The sequence below is a fragment of the Sturnus vulgaris genome, chromosome 6, assembly GCF_052056855.1.
Source record: "Sturnus vulgaris isolate bStuVul1 chromosome 6, bStuVul1.hap1, whole genome shotgun sequence".
In the NCBI taxonomy this organism is placed as follows: domain Eukaryota; kingdom Metazoa; phylum Chordata; class Aves; order Passeriformes; family Sturnidae; genus Sturnus; species Sturnus vulgaris.
The window spans coordinates 22,851,623-22,868,766 of NC_142248.1; positions in this window are offsets into that span (position 1 = coordinate 22,851,623).

Below are 17,144 nucleotides of genomic sequence, written 5' to 3' on the forward strand. Positions count from 1 at the left end.
GAGGTGGGGTCAGGGACTACAGGGTGCAGCTATGCGAACTGCACCATGTCCCCTTGCTTGCTTGCTGGGGTGTGAAGTCAGCAGCTCAAGCAAGCAGGATGAGGAAAGAGGCTCTCAGCAGTCAATCCTAGGAGCAATTTAAGTATAAATTAATAATAAATAATAAAATAATAAATAAATTATTTTTTGCCAGCTTTTCTACCTCAATGCCTGGAAATACTTCCCTCAATGGTGTAAGCATAGCAGTGGTTTCTTTAGTTTGGGAGGAGAACGCAAATTGATCCCAAAGGTCTGTCTTGAGTTTGTTTGAAACATATGCATCAAGTACACTGAGATCCAGAGGAAGTCAAAGACATCCCTCAGGAAACTAACCTTTGGCCTTCTGCCTTATAGGACACCCAAGGTGCACAAGTCAGCCTTCTAATATGCACCCTATGGAGGCTCATTGCTTATGTCCTGTATGTATTCATATGGTTCCCATGTGTCTTCAAATCAGAAATGCAGTAGTGTATGGTGGGAGAGATGTTGTTTTGGGAGAGTTCAGCACATCTGATGCTGCTGCAGAACTTAGATATTCTGGCAAACATCTACTGCAACAAAGGAAAGAGCCAACCCCCAGCCAGTTTGGCTTGTGCTCAAGGCCTTGACCCGGTAACAGCCAACACAGACATGCTCAGAAAAATAACTTGCAGACACAGTAGGTCAATACAGAGAAGCATAACTTAAAGATAAGGGTTATAAGAGTATAAAGAAATAGTTGGAGCACGTCTTCCGTGTTTGCAAGAGAAGATTGCTCATGTGTTTTATGATGAAAGAGTTCTGAAGAGAAAGTTAGACTATCATGTATTTCTTATGCAAATATTAAAGCAGAAAGGCAAAAAAAGCAAATCATGTTGCTAGAGTTCTCATCTTCCTAGTATCTGATATCTGCATGTAAAACATAGTCTTGTCATTGGCATTAGATACATCACATGGAATCCCACACTCAAAGAAACATGGTTTAATAGAGTGCATCACATAAACTTATATATACAATCCAAATTACATAATATCTTTAAATAATCAGCTGTTGAATAAGTATACACCTTAGAAAATATATCAGACACCCGCAGCAAGTTATATAACACACCCCTCAAGCAGAAATTATAACAATGCTTTTCTAAACAAATCTGGTCATGAGTGAAAGGTCAGATGATGGTAACCCTCCCTTCTGATGGTAAAACCCCATTGAAACAGTGGCGTTGCTGAAACTAATGAGCAGTCTGCTCTCTATATGCACAATTTGTAGAGTTAAATCTTAGACAAACTAGGAACAATAAAAAGTGAACCAAAAATGTAAACAAAAACAGCAGCAAAATAATTTTTCGTGACTGTAAGGTTCTGCCTATGATTTCTGGCACATTTTTGTGAGCAAATAATGAAGTTTTGTGAAGGATCAAAAGCACCTTTTCATTACTGTGTTTTCTCTGTTACCCTGCAGCAGATGAGTTGTATTTATGGGAATCCACAGTGCACTTCAGAGAAAGCATCCATGACAGCAGAGGGTGGGAACTGACATTTGAGATAGGAGCTATGCTTTAACTTCATCATTAAGTGTCTGCAGGACATTTGCCTTCTCTGCTTCTTTGTATCACAGCTCGAACACCCCCATACACCAAAAGTGATCTGGCTCCCCATGATAAGCAGGGACTCACCAGCCAGACAGCTTGAGCACTGAGTGGCAGAGTCATGGCAGGGCAACGCAGGACATGGAGCTCCACCACAGCCCTGCCTGGCATACATCATTCCTGGCTGGCAGTGCCAGGGATACACTGGCTTACCTGGGTGTGAGCACTGCACAAACTTTCTAAATACAGTTAGTGCCATTAAAGTTAAAATCAAGTTGCTTAGAATATGAAAATTTATATTACCAGAAATCATACCGTGAAAATAATTTTCCCAAACTTCATAAATATTAACTTCAGTATTGGCTTAGTAACAAGTTTAAAAAGAAGAATACAAAGCTCAAAAACTCTTCCATTGCTTTAAAGGCATGATGCTCACATGTGGATTGCCTCAAACATGCACCACTTCAGCTACACGACACTGCAATAAGACACGGCCTTTGTCACCAACACATGCATTTATTTCCATTACTTAAGTTCATGTTCCAATGCAGACAAGAGGAGGTTTTTTGAAACGGAATTAAACCACTACAATATTCTGGACCTTTGTTTTGATCCTGAACACAAACCTTCCTTTCTTACAGAGACTACAGAGAGAAAGATATCTCCCTGTAGTCAACATATCCTCCTAAAAAGTGGGAAATCCAAAGTGCCTCCCTTGAGAGATTCTTGTGTTGGCTCAAAATATCTTCTCCCCATCTATTTTGGTCAGGTCCAGAGGACTATAAAATATTCAAGAGAGTGATAAATAAATGAATCTAACAAAACAATTACTTGTAGTTCCCTAAAAGTGTGTTGTGGTACTCCTTAGCACTACTGAGTAACAATGCTGTGCTGTTAGCAGTTGTATCAGCACCAGTAGTAATGTGGTGAACTGTAGTAATAGTATCACTTCTACTATCCCCCACTAGTGATGGTCATGTTACAAGGACAAGTTCAAAGTAGTGCTGGATTTTCCCGTGCTTATGAAAGTGCACTTAGCTGGGAATGTTTGCTTCCAACTTCCTTGACCCTCTCTGCTTGCTTCTACCCATTTTCGTCACTGATAGACTCATTTTTTCATTTGTGTACAAGATTCCACACTGTCAGAGGTTAGCAAAGTAGTCAATTTGGAGTCTTTATGTTAGAATATTATTTGTCAGTTGACCTTGTAATACTATCATTTGATGACTGCATGTGACACCAGCATTTAATACTCTGTCTGGGCTGACAGATAAAATTCAAGGCACAAATCAGTAACTGTCCAAGGGCCTGATCACCACAAAGATGGCTTGCCTCTTCATGCCATGCCTAAACTAATGCTGTCCAAAAAAATCTGCATAAGCTATCAGGAGGGGTTCATCACAGTGGGTCACTAGTTCTCAAAATTTAAAGTTACTTTAGAATTTGCCACAGTGGGAATTTGATGGCCTTGTAACGGGCATGCAAGAAGCTTTTCTTCAGTTCTCTCAAACAGCTGATAAATGCTGTGATGTTATATGTCAGAAATAACATTTTCCTTGATGATATGGGTGGGTCTGGGAACCTCTGCTCCATACTTTAAGAATATGTCCCAGACCAGAGCTCAAAGAGCATTTAAGTGCTGATCACTAACTCAAAATAGTACAATAGTGTTAAAAATAATGATAATAATGATGAATGGTAGCACAGTCTTATTCACAATTGTTCATTACAACTGAAATCTGATTAGATCTTCAAACACATCCCATCCATATACCTGACAGCCCTCTGCTGAGCTATAAAGGTGAGTGGCATGTGCTCAGTGGAGCTGACCCATACAATGAAATGGTTTATGAGAAATGACTATATATGATGAGAATACAAAACTTGATAATGGGTTTATTTATTGATTGCAAATAAAATTCATGAACTGTGAAGCTGGAAACTGCACCAGAGAGAATTGGTCCAAGAGGACATTACAGGGGGAATGGGAGAGGGAGAAAGAGAATGTATTACATGTAAACTAAGTTAAAGGTTGCCTAAAGGCTTCTAATTCCACAAGCAGAGCCTCTGAGGATAAGATCTGAAAGCCTTTAATGCTACTAAGGCTTTGTCAGTAAGATATTTGCATATTTTGCCTACAAACCCAAAACGTTGTATTAATTCATTTTTATTTACCTTTCTGCCACTTCTAAAAGAAACCTTACAGGAAGCTATTAATGACACTGCTCTATAAGAGAGACTTTTCAGAGAAGCTTTGGAGGTAGAGACTGGAGGGGGAAAAATGTGTGTCAAATTTAGGTTATTAGCAACATAATCCTTAAACAGACAGTATCTCAAAGACTAATTCATCTTCAAATTTGTCTGTAAAAACGGCATGATCCCTCACTCTCTGTGTATGCAAATTTATATTGAATGTCTTTTTTTCATCATGTTTACTAGAAAGGGAAGAAGGAGACTTTTCAGCGCTGGGCTGGAGGCTGGAAAACACAATTTTGCTATGGCACTTTCATGTTACAGTAGCACCTTCCATTCACATCCAGGTCCCTTCCTCCCCGGTCCACCAGAAAACCAACAGACAAGCAGCTTTCTCTCACAGACCACGTGCAAAACAACAGGGTAGCAGCAGGGATGAGTTTGATGTATTTTGTTGTAAGTTACACAATATTTTTTGCTTAGTGCAATGCCAGGTTCTTGCTGGACAAACTTTGGACAAGCTAAATGAAAAGTAATTGCCCTTAAATCTGTGGCTACAAGAAATCAGGAGTCACATTTAATACAATTTTAACAGCATGATTTTTTAACCACAGCATGACAAAAGCATTCTTGACCTTTACTCTACTTAAGCATAAAGTACTGAAACCTTTGTGTCTTCCCACACTGAGAGAAGTAAAGACCTTTTTCTCATGTGAGTTTATATTATTCAATATAAGCTTCTTTTAAACTTTCCTGTTGTTGGAGGTACATTTTTCCTCTCTCTACTCAGATCCTTTTAAGATATAATTTATTAGAGGTTTACTCTTCCTTCCTGTACTTTTCTGCACTGGGTGTTCTATTTATAGTCTCTGTAATATCAAAATTATCCCTGAGGAAAAACACAGAGTCATATATGTAGGCAACATAAATGGCCCCCATTCCAGTGCCCAGTCCAGAGCCACAGCCTTTCTGGGTGTCTCACAGCCCTGCACCCACGGACATGGGCTAGCAGGGAGCCCAAAATAAAAAGCCAGCTCTGGCAGCAGGGGCACATTGTGAGTGGAAAGGCGTCAGTTTACAGCAGAGCCTTAGGTGTGGTCTAGGAAGGTTTTCGTGACTCTGTACTGAAAGGCTACAGTGAGCTGCAGTTATATTTGTTCTTCACAGGTGCTGTTTTGTTTTCCTGGGGTTTTTCCACACAAAGTGAGGAAACATTGCATCTGGAAAATTACAAGTTCTGTTCATGCCAGTAGCTATTTCTGGAGAAGCAGCCGTGTGACACCATTAACACAATTAATTAGTAGCAAACCCCAAAGATGTTTCTTAGATCATGGCACAGAGAAATAGTAAAGAAAGTAAGGAAAACAAAACTGTGGGTAGGGGTCTTCAAAATGGGATATTACCTAAAGAAATTAATACGAAGGAATTACAAAAAAAAAAAAAAAAAAAAAAAAAAAAAAAAAAAAAAAAAAAAAAAAAAAATCATAGAAGCCCAGAATCACAAAATATATGCTGAGCTGGAAGGGACCCACAGGAATCACCAAGTCCAACTCCTGGCCTTGCACAAAACCATCCCTAAGAGTCACATCATGTGCCAGAGAGCACAAATTGTCTATTGTCCAAATCTTCTCAAACTCTGCAAGGCTTCATGCTGTGACCACTTCCCTGAGGAGCCTGTTCCAGTGCCCAATCACCTCTGGATGATAAACATTTTTCCAAATATCCAACCTAACCCTCTCCATACACAACCTCAGCCATTCCCTCGTGTCCTGTCCCTGTCACCACAGAGCAGAGATCAGTGCCTGTCCCTCCTCTTCCTCTCATGAGGAAGCTGTAACTGCAGTGAGGTCTCCACTCAGTGTCTTTTTCTCCAGGCTGAGCAGACCAAGTGACCTCAGCCACTCTCATATGGTTTCCCCTCAAGGCCCTTCACCATCTCTGTTGCTTCCTCTAAGTACCAGTGTTTGAGATACCTTTGAAAACTTGCAGCAGCTCTGTGTGACAGCATCTCTTGCTGCTGTGTATTACCCTGGGGACATGGCAGGACAAGATGCCACAGTGCTGAAATCACGTGTGGAAACAGGCTTCTCCAATGTACCTGTTCACTGAGTGTGCAGGAGTAGTGTCTGGAAAGGTCTTTTGTGTTGGCCTTCATGCCCTGTAGTTCTAACATGAAAATTATTTTATAATCTTTTATCTAATTTAAATTTTAGTGCTGAAATATTATCCATATAGCTCAATTACTTAAATGCTTAACACTCTTCTTACACACCAAAAAGAAGGAAAGTTTAGTTGTTTCAGCTTTAATGGCATGATCATTTTCCCCCTTCCTTCAAAAACAGCTGCAAAACAAATAAATTAAGTGAAACATTCAGGCCCAGAAACTCTTTCTCTTTGCTGCTCTTCAGAGGTCATTATCAAGTTTAATCTCCATTTGCAGTCCGATAAGACAAGCAAACCACAGACATGATTTAGAGGCAAACACAGTGGGGCTGATTGCACTTGGTGACCTTAGAGGTCTTTTCCAACTTAAATGATTGTGATTCTTTGACCTCCAGATACCTGGAAAGGTTAGTCTGGAAGACCATGTACCTAATTCAGCTGCCATGCAAGTCAGTAGTTGCAAACCCAATCATTGTTCCCCTCATCCCTGATGGATTGTGTGCATCTGCTTCCAGATGCACACAGGATCAGCAGGACTGGGATGGGTCTTGACATGCTGTGTGCCACATCTGTCACCTACTGCCTTGAAAAAAAGCAAGACATGTCTTTGCTGCTAGTGTATTGCCTATTGTTCATTGCCTATGATCATTTTAACTTGGGCAAATTGCCTCCAAATTTGTTCTCACCCCACTATATCTCTGTAATATTTGGCCCACCATTTTGATCACCAAAATATGCACACTCTGCTCAAAAATATATACTTGAGTTTTTTGGTTTTCCTTTATTTTGTTTTTTTTTTTTTCTATTTTTTTCAAGATACAGAGATTCACTAGAGATTTAACAACTGCAGTACAGGCACTGTATCTATACCATAAGCAAAAGTAGAAACAACTAGAAAGCTTCCTGGACTTCGTAGAATGTTAATATAAATAAGATGGCTCTAAATAGTTGTCTAGTTGCTAAATACCTTGCTTAAACCTACTCTTTGTTGATGAACAGAATTACAGTTGAAGTCACAGTCGTCCAGTGACTCCTTTGTGTTTCATTTTACATGGTTTCATGGCAGTTTCTATTTATGTTTCTCTCTTCAGTGAGAGAAATAATTCAAGATAGGGGAATAAAAGTATGTATTTTGTTTACAAATGTAGGTGTGACAGACATAACAGATATAGCCATGTACAATGTCTTAAGATTTGGCCTCTTCCATCTACAAAACCTCACAGGCAAAGAAAGAAAACCTAATTTTGCTATAACATTTTCCAAAATAATTACTTCATCTGTTAGTGAATTTATTATATTAAATTGTCTGCTTATTTATATCTATTAATTGTTTATTAAAGGACCAGTAGTAAAAATAAGAAGTGGAAGAACTACATGCAGTTATGATGTCTAAAGAAGAGACATTATATTGGAAAATAATTAGCTATTCAAAAATGACCATGTTAAACTTGCTCTGTATAACAGACTAAAATATAAGCCATTTTAGGCAAATTCCCCTGTTCCTGTTAGGACATATTTTATATAGATATGATCCTAATTTTAATCCTTTCCCTCTGCGTAACAATGCTGGATGTTATTGAGGTTAACATCACCCTTTGCACTTATTTTAATTCTCTTTGTAATGCCAAAAAATAAAATTGAAATATACTCACACTTGCAAGAGCTTCGGAAATCATGCAGCAAGATTTTTGGAGGCCTTTTCTCCAACTTTTCTCAACTCTGTTGAGTTTCAACAGCACACATATACCAATTCTTTTCTAGGGGCTCCTTTCAGGGGCTCAGCTGCATTAATTTAACTCCTCTACTGTGATTTGTAGTTAACGAAGACTACACCTGGGGAAAAAGGGAGCTTGCTGATTAATTCTGCCTTTTGCCATAATTTGCTGGGTCTGAAGATAATAGTGGCAACACTGACAATGTTTCAAAAAAAAATTAGGAGTACTTCAGATTTGCACTCTGAGAAACACATGACAGAGAGAAAGGGAGTGGTTGTTGAGGAAAAAAGCTGAGAAAAGATGTCAGCTTTGAAAAAGTTTTTTTTTTAACCTAATTTTTTTCTGTTGGGCTCCTATTCCAGATGTTGGACTAATCCAAGCAGCCAACCCAGCACTGCACTATCACCACTATCTATATAAGGCCCCACCACAACTTTCAGTTCTCCACACTCCTGCACCACCCTCACCTTCCCACCCACCAGCAGAAAGGACCATTCAGCTGGTCAGTTTGCTGGTGCCACAGACATTGCACAGGGAGCAGAAGGGTGTGAGACCTGCAGACCCTCTGCACCCCTGGCACATGCTGGCATTGGAATGTGCTTGTACAGAATAGGATCTGTGTGTCCATGTGCACAAGTCTCTACATCACCCCCTATTACTGCTTTGTGCTGCCTTGTGCCCCAGGTGGCTCCGGGAAGCCCTGCTCCTCTGGGAGAGACATCTCTCAAGAAAAATGTGTGCTTCACAACATAAATAGCAAAGAAGCACTTCAGTCGAGTTTGCAGAAAAAAAGTTTTCTTGGTTTTTTTTGTTTGGTTGGTTTTTTTGTTGGTTTTTGGGTTTTGGTTTGTTTTTTTAAATAAGCTAGGCTTTCTAAACATCAGGGCATGATTCAGCTCCTGCACAGTAATGAAAAATATGTGGCTAAAGTACAATATGCTTAATACTTTAGCTGAAAAACAAAACACCTCAGCACACACATAAGCATCACTAAAAAAATCATATAAATCTGCAGATGATTTCAAAAGTGCCCAAGTTCTCCAGGATGGATTGCACTAGAAAAGTCAGGGGCAGGCTAGGAAATTCCTCAGCCAGTCTGGGGGACACATTCCACTGTGGGGCCACTCTGCTAACATGTGAGGCTGAGGACGGAGGGATATGCCACATCCCAAAAACACAGGAGACTGCAGCAAAAACTTCCGGAACAGCCCCATAAACCCAGAAGACTTTTGTATTTGCCTCTCCACTGCCTGCAGCTCCAGAAGAAGCTGAAAGAGGCATGTCATACATTCTGTATGACATACATACCATCTCCATACCCATGGAGATGGGTGCAAGCACCATCATTTAACATCAAAGGAAGTAAAATAAATTACACACACACAAAACTCCAAAAGGATAAGTAAACAAAGCAAAAAGGAATCTTTTTATAAATCAAGCCATCTCAGATACATCACTGTGATCTAGAAGTTATGAGCCATTGCCTAATACAGTTTGTACCACTTGGTGGCAACACTTCCATGTTTGATTTATTGAACTTTTCTCATAATCTTTCTTCTGATACTTAAAACGACAAGTGTAGGCTCTGATATGTGCAATTAATTACTGCAGAGAATAAAAATAAAGGGTTTGAATGGCTTTGGTACTACTTTCTGTCCAGGACTCATACTAAATTATTTTCAAGATTATGTTGTTTTATGTCCTGAGACATTTCTAATAAGAAAATTTCACATTCCCCAGGCATCAACAAGAAGCTCTGTACAGCAATTTCATCTTAAATACTGGCAGAAAACAATTTTTTTTAATGTGCAACCAGAACCATGACAGAAAATGTTGACCAGCTGCTTGCAGAGCACCAGTTGCTCAGGAAAGACAAGCTAGATGGCTACCACTGTGCAGGTTTCTCCACTGCAAATATGTTTTAATACTGCAGTGAACAACTGAAGGACATTCAAGCTGTAGTCTTGCATGGTGCACAAGCAACAACCACGCCATGGCTCACTCTTGCAGTTTAAGTTTGATCTGCAAGACTCATTCTTCCAGCAAAGGTTGCTCAGCATCCCCACCTGCTCAACTCTGGGCACACCACTAAACCTGACAAGCAACATCATTAATGTCAATAATTTCTAAATTAAAGGATGTGCAAACTCACTAGCATTGGGTCCATATACCTGCAGTTTATGATGTCTGTTCTGCCACCTGTCTCTACACTAACATGTCATTCTAAGGCTATCAAGGGCCAGGCAGGATAGCTTTGGGAAAAGCAGCCCAAAGTCACTCAGTGGCCATGGGGTGGTAGTGAGAATGGGGATGCTCCTGAGTCTCTGTTCACATCCATGGGCAGATTCTGGGTAGCAAAGCAGTCCACAGACCACTGTAGGTGAGGCTCATGTGCTGCAATAGCCTGCAGAAGTGCTCACCAGCCCAGACCATGGTAGCCTCACCAAGAACGGGAACAATGCACACGGCTCTGTAATGACCAGGTGACTGGCCAGGATTTAGGAATGCTGAATGTCTGCAATCATTACCAAACCAGGCAGCAGCAGCCAAGTGAATAGAGCACCCAGGCTGCTGCTGGCCTCCCTGAGTCCTCTGCTGTATTTCAGCTTCCCTCCATGAGACACCTAACTACAAGCCCCCTTCAAGACATAGGATTTTCAAAGGGTTTTTAAGCAAATAGGTTTTTCCACCCACATTGAGCTTGTAGTCCTGGTTGCACTCACAGTAGAAGGAGCCGGGGGTACTGATGCAGATGTGCTGGCAGCCATGCTCCTGCTCCACACACAGGTCCACCTCAGCAAGACAGAATGGGCATTAGATCAGTCAGACACACAGGGGCCCTGGCTCTGGCACGTGTCTCTGCAGTCATAGCCACCAGGACGACCCACACAGCCCCAGCCCTTCCAGCCCCAACACTCACCTGCTGATTTCCAGTGCAGACATGGGCACTGTGCAGGGAAGGTTTCTGAACTGCCCTAGCTTTCTAATTTACCCAAGTGCTAAATCAATATTGAGTATTAATTTATATTGTCGATAGCTTGAGCTGAATAAGCATAAGCTTGAGCTCAGCTGGAATGTGCTGCAGGAGACAGGTCTGAGTGTCTGTGTGGCCAGAAGCCTGTAGAGCCAATGGGAACTGGACAGCAGGGCAGGCAGGAAACAGGCAGAACATTGAAGGCAAAGGCATCAGGTGCAGGAGCATACCAGTGTCCTTGGAAGCAATATCTTGTCAGCCTGGACTGCTCCGACCAAGCAAGCTGAGACTCACCATGGTACTACTCCAGTCCCTGGAAAGGAAACACTGCCTGGAAGAGGCTGGCAGCTGCCTTCTGCCCTTCAACAGATGCTGAAACAGGTAAGGTCTCACCAGACTGCTGCAATGCAGGTCTCCAGCAAAGCCTGCCAGCATGGTGAGGCACAGACAGGTCCCGACCTGTGCCAGCACCATCATGGTGCAAAATATCTTCCTGGCTCACAGCCAGACACTTCTGAGCAGCACCATGTGGCCAGGGATTTCTCAAACACAAACATGCAGTGGATGCCATGCACGTGTCTGCATAGGAGGTGAGCCTGCTAGAGCCACATTAAAATATATACAGGGATCTGTGAAATATATATATATGGCTCTGGGATGTGTCACCCAGACCTACTACACCCAGGGAAACCAGCTCCACATTTTCTGCTCTTTAACATTTCCATCACTGCTGCCACAACATCCTGGCTTGGGCCAGAGCTACCTAGCACAGGTGAAAAAAAACACATGCATGCAATACTTGCAAAACTTTCCTTATCTCACATCAGGAAAGGTGAACAAATGGAAAGGCACCTATCCCAACACCTTCCCATTGGGGAGGTTGCTTCCCTGCCTATGCTACTCAGCAAGGGCAGCCACCCCAAACATCCCTCTGAAGGTCATCTTCTAGCCCAGGTGAGAAGCAGGCACCCAGCACTGGCGGCTCTCACAGAGTTTGTCCTTGAATTGTTTCCTGAGCTGCCTCATGAGCTCAAAGGGCTCCAGCAGGAAGACGTGTTCCTGCAGCAGCTGTGAAGCCACGGCCCACAGTGAATTCACGTCTGCCTGCTGGATGTCCACGGAACATCACCTTGAGAGCAGCATTCCAGGCCTGGGTGGCCACCACAATGACATGGTCGTGGGTGCATCCATCAGGAAGAAGGCGACCCCGGGGATCTCGCTGTGCAGGGGGTGCACACCCTCCTGCACACTCACAGAGTACTGCATGGCCAGTCCCCTCTGTAGTCACTGGGGCACTGGGATGCTGTCTAAATAAAAGGAGCACACGCTGACAAACTGGAAGATACTGCTTTGGGCAACTCTCCTGTTCCCTCCATAGCTCCAGTCTCCCTTGGGTTTTGCTGCATTTTGTCAGTCCCTGCCTAAAACTAGGGCTCACCTGCTTGCTTGGATGTTTTTAAGGGCAAAAATGAGACACAACTAAGCACAAGGCATAACTAAGATCACACACATGGTGGGGATTGAGCCAAAGCCCCTCTGCACATATGGATGCTACTTCTTCCAGTACAAACTGGGAGAGTGTTTAGAAAGTGAAATGTCAATTAATATATTTTGCTTGACTTGTGTACTTAAGTCTGGGATAATTTGGCCCTTATGGTAAGCAAACACTTTGAGTCCCCTTGGGATGACGTCCAGTTCTGGGCTGTTTTCTCAACTGCTCCAAAGGTCTCCAAATATACCCACTACTCTCTCCATTTGGTGCCTGCACTGTTTTTAAACTAAGATTGATTTAAATCTCTCTGCCCTGGGAGGAAAGAAGCTGGTGCCCATGGGCTTTGTCCTTCTTCCCTAGGAGACTCATGCAGAAAGGGGGTTCCACCTCATGCCTGTTAATTACTGCCCAGTTTCCCTAATGATTCTGTAGCTGTATTTAGCTCTTTGTAAAGTCCTTTATTAAATAATGACTAGAGTATTTACTGAACCCACATAGACTTTCTGGGCTGTGCACCAACAATTTAGCACTTTTAATGAGAAATACAAGCTTTGGATTAATTTTTAAGCACTCCTTTGGTATTCAGCAGCTGCTGGGGCTGGAGAGCATGGTGCTGTGCTTCCAGATGGCACCAGAATCTGGCAGAGGTGGTGCTTGGAGATATGCCTTCAAGGGAGGAGAAAAGACCAAGAAGTAAGGTTTGGATTCAGCTTGAGAGAAGCTGGGGAGGAAGAAATCCATCTGAAGAACTTTTGATAGCATGCAGAAAAGCCTAAAATCAGTTTCTATTGCAAACTCACAGGTAATAACCCAGAACAAGGCATTAATGGGCAGAGGAGAGCCTCCAGTCACAGTCCCCATGTCACACTCTGCTAAGGGTCCTGTAGAGCCATCCCCATCCCACATGGCTTATACTTTTCTTAGATCACAGAATATTCTGAGTTGGAAGGGATCCACAAGGATCATTGAGTCCAACTCCTTAGTGAATGGCCCACGCAAGGACTGAACCTTGGTATACTAGTGCCAACGGAGCCAATCTCAGGGCCACCACGAAAAACTCTTTGTGAGCCTCCTCCTGAGGCAGCAAGACCTAAGCTGTGCAATGCCTAGGATGCTGTGACAGACACTGCATTTTCCAGGCCTGGGCAGGACTCTCCAGTCAGTATTTCCTGAGAATGGGAGGCCACATGTTGACCCTACATCTGCAGCCCTGCATGGGTGCTGAAGGCACTGAGGAGCCTCAGCCTTCCCCAGGAAGCCCTTAAAGAAACCCATCATGGGGTTGCTGCTGCAGAAGCATGGGTCTGGATGATGAAACAGATGATCTTCACAGCTTTTATCTATTCCTCAACTCTCGGGAGACAGAGCATAAATATACAATTGAACAAAAACCTTGAAATCAGCAGTAGATACAGCAAATTGAGACATTGAGTCTTAAGATGGCAGGGGAGAAGATTCTTTTGTGCTGCTGCACAGGGTGATGCTGGTCAGGGTGCTGGCATGGGTGCTCTGGACAGTGGGGACAGCAGAGGGATCCATCCCTTCAAAATGCCAAGCCAGCCTGGGGAAGGCATGCCACCTGCAGAAGCTGGGAACACCCTCATGTCCTCCAAAATGGCCTTGTCTACATCTTATGATTTGCTGACAAGGGGAATGAAAAGAAGCTGAGATTCCAACAATTTTCATGTGTTCCCTGGGCACAGTCACAAAGGTTAAGCAAAGGAAATACATTAACAATAACGGGGAAATGTTTCACTTATGATATTAACGTGTTTAAAGCAGCAACAATAGTATAGGTTCCAATATTATATAAAATTCTGATGAACTGCCAGTTTTAAAAGTGAAAGAAAAGTTTACAAGAACTACTCATGGTATTTAATATTAATAATAAACACATCGAGGCTCAAGTACTGATATTCAAAGTGGTTGAATTTATGATCACATTAGTTAACTCAAGTCCTTTCAGATGTATGAATTAATGACTCAGCTGAGAATAACTTAAAATATACTTGGAAAGCAACATGGGTTTGCAAAGGGGAGCAAATGTTTAATGGACATAGCAAACACTGACTCTCAGACACATGCACATTCTTTTTAATAAGAACATGAAAACTAGTGAAGAGAGGGGAGGTTCCTGCCTTTAAAACCATATGCCCCCAAAGGCTAACTTCTGATACCCCACTGTATATTTCTTCATCATTCCCTTCTCCACCTCCCCCACCCCCCCAATATTATTTCCATTAGTAATGAATGATTGAAGATGACCTATAACACATTTCCTAGTAAACAGAGAACCCAACCAGCTTTTCATGGCTGTTCTGGAGAGTGTTGTTATGCGAGAGGCACAGATCTTGTACACAGTCTCTCAGGACAGGAGGGGAAGTTGCTTCCTTCTATATCTTGAGTCTAGATACAAAGGGGCATCACACCCAGGATTGCAGTTCTCGAATTTGAGACAGGAAAAAGAGGATGAGAGAAATCCACAGCTTTAGATTTGGATAAAAAATAAGAGAATAAGTGTAACCTGCATGAACTATCTTACAGCAAGCAGGTTCAAAAGGAGATAGCAATTCCTCATTGCTGTGGAAAATGTGGGTTCAGCTCTTTGCTGCCCAAGAAGACAAGAGGTGCTGCTCAGCACAGAGCAGTGCCAGGAAGCAGGATCCTCCTGAGGTGTGTGCTCCCCAAGCCCAGCCTGCTGTGCAGTGCATGACAGTGGTAACTACAAGTGCATCATGACAGAAATAAAAGGGCAGGGGAGAACAGCTGCTCATGGCAGGGTTGGGCTGAACTTCACTCCTGGCAAAGGGCAGCCCTGGTCTAGTCCTACAGTAACACATGGCAGTGGTCTCTATAACCTTTACTGGAACAGGATAACCTCATACCTCTTCCCTTCATGGGATGCCTTGACCATGTAAGTTCCAAATTAATGCTTATGTTGCCATGACACAGAACATGTCATTTAGCCTGGTTGGTTCCTTACTCATTGCTCCAAGAAAAAAAAATCACTTCTACTTACATCAATCTTGGCAGACGTTTCTCCAAAGAAAGCTCCCATAAGGGCAACTCCACAACATCCTCAGGCACTCCGGTGGTTCAGCACCCCAGACATAAGAAAGCTTTTCCCAACAAATGACTCGTAACTTCCTTGCTCTGATTTTATCCCATTATTTGTGTGTTATGCATCACAGGTATAGAGAACAAACTACTTTCTTATTCTTTTCAGTACATTTCCTGTATTTTAAGACCCTTATAATGTTTTTACTTCCTCCTTCACTTGTCTTCCCACTCTCCTTGTCCCTGGAAGGAACAGTACCAGATCTTTTAGCTCATCCTCACAGGTTACAGTTTGTAGGTCTCTGATCATACTCATTTTTTCCAGTGGACTGAAAGGGGAACATTTTTTTCCACCTTTCTTGAGGACAGAAGCCACAATATCTGAGTTCACACAAATTTCTTCTTGAAAAAATGAAAATATATTCATTCCCTCAGAAATGTAACAACGTCAATGGATTTGACAGGTCACACTGCTCCCTCATCACATGGACACACTGTGTAGCCTAATACTAAGGATCTTCTCCTGTGTGATAAATGAAGTTAGTCTGATCTCCTTGGGTAAGCCTGGTGTCTATCTTTGGCATCCTGCATCCGTGCCCTGACATACAGGGATCAGAGAAGGGAAGAGGGGCAATTCCTCTCCCACCTCTTTTTGTCTCAGTGCTGGCTTCAGCTGGGGTAGTTAATTTTCTTCACAGTGGCTGTTTTGGATCTGTGCTGAACACAGGGTTGAGAATACAGACATGTTTTTTATCACTGAGCAATGCTCATACAAAATCTAGACCTTTTCTGCTTCTTGTACGGCCACAATGGCAACAGGGCTGGGGTACGTGGAAGACTGGGAGGGGACACAGCCAGGACAGGTGACCCCAGGTGACCAAAGAGACATTCCTGACCATGTGACATCATGCTCAGGATATAAACTGGGGAGAAGAAGGAAGAACAGGGGGGCATGTGGAGTGATGGTGTTTGCCTTCACAAGTCACCACTAGACATGATAGGGCCCTGCTGAGATGGCTGAACACATGCCTGCCCATGGGAAACAGTGACTTAATATTTTGCTTTGTTAGTGTGCACATCTTTTGCTTTCCCTATGTTTATCTCAATCCACAAATTTTCAAGTTTTACCCTTTTGCTCTTCTCCACAGTCCAGCTGGTGGGGGATTGAGCAGCTTGGTTGCTGGCTGGGGTTAAACCACAGTATCCACATGGGACTCAGTCCTAGAAGATTTGCATCCATTCAGTCCTGTCAAGACTTAAGCAGCTCTTAAACTAGCAGGAGAACTGTTGGTGTTCTGGAAACTGCTAAAATAAATGTAGATGACTGTGGTTATAGGCAGGAAGTTGGGAAGCTTCAAATGTAGATCTTCAGCATGCAGTGTAGCACTTGGGTACCCACATGGTTAAACTGTAGCATGGTCACTGCAGTTCAAGGTGAGCTGCTTAACTGATGGCGCCTCAGGTTCCTCCATCTCCTTGGCCCTGGGACAGACCCAAGCACTGCACTCGTACAATTGCACCCAGACCACAGTACTGGCTTGGGTCTGCCATGTCCATTCATGCAGCACAGGGAGCTAAAAATAAAGTAATCAACCTTTCCCAAATCAAGGAAAGATAGTGCAGCTGAGAATGAAGAGAGTAGAAACAAAGTAGAAGGCAAAATAAAACATTTGAAGAAAGAAAAATCAAAACAACTTTCTGTATTGACACTTTTTTTAAACTAAAGACATAATTATCCTGTAGCAAGCCTTGGCTACAGAGAAAAACATTTTGTTGGGAACTAATTAAAGAATTAGCCAGTGTTTAGCTTCTCATAGATAAAGCAGCATAAGCTTTGAAACAGAAGTGTTTGCAGTATGCTTTTGAAAAACTCTCTTAAGACAGCTGAGCTTTAGTCTGTTAAGACTTCCTTTGACAATTAAATGTCTGTTCAGATGTCTTTT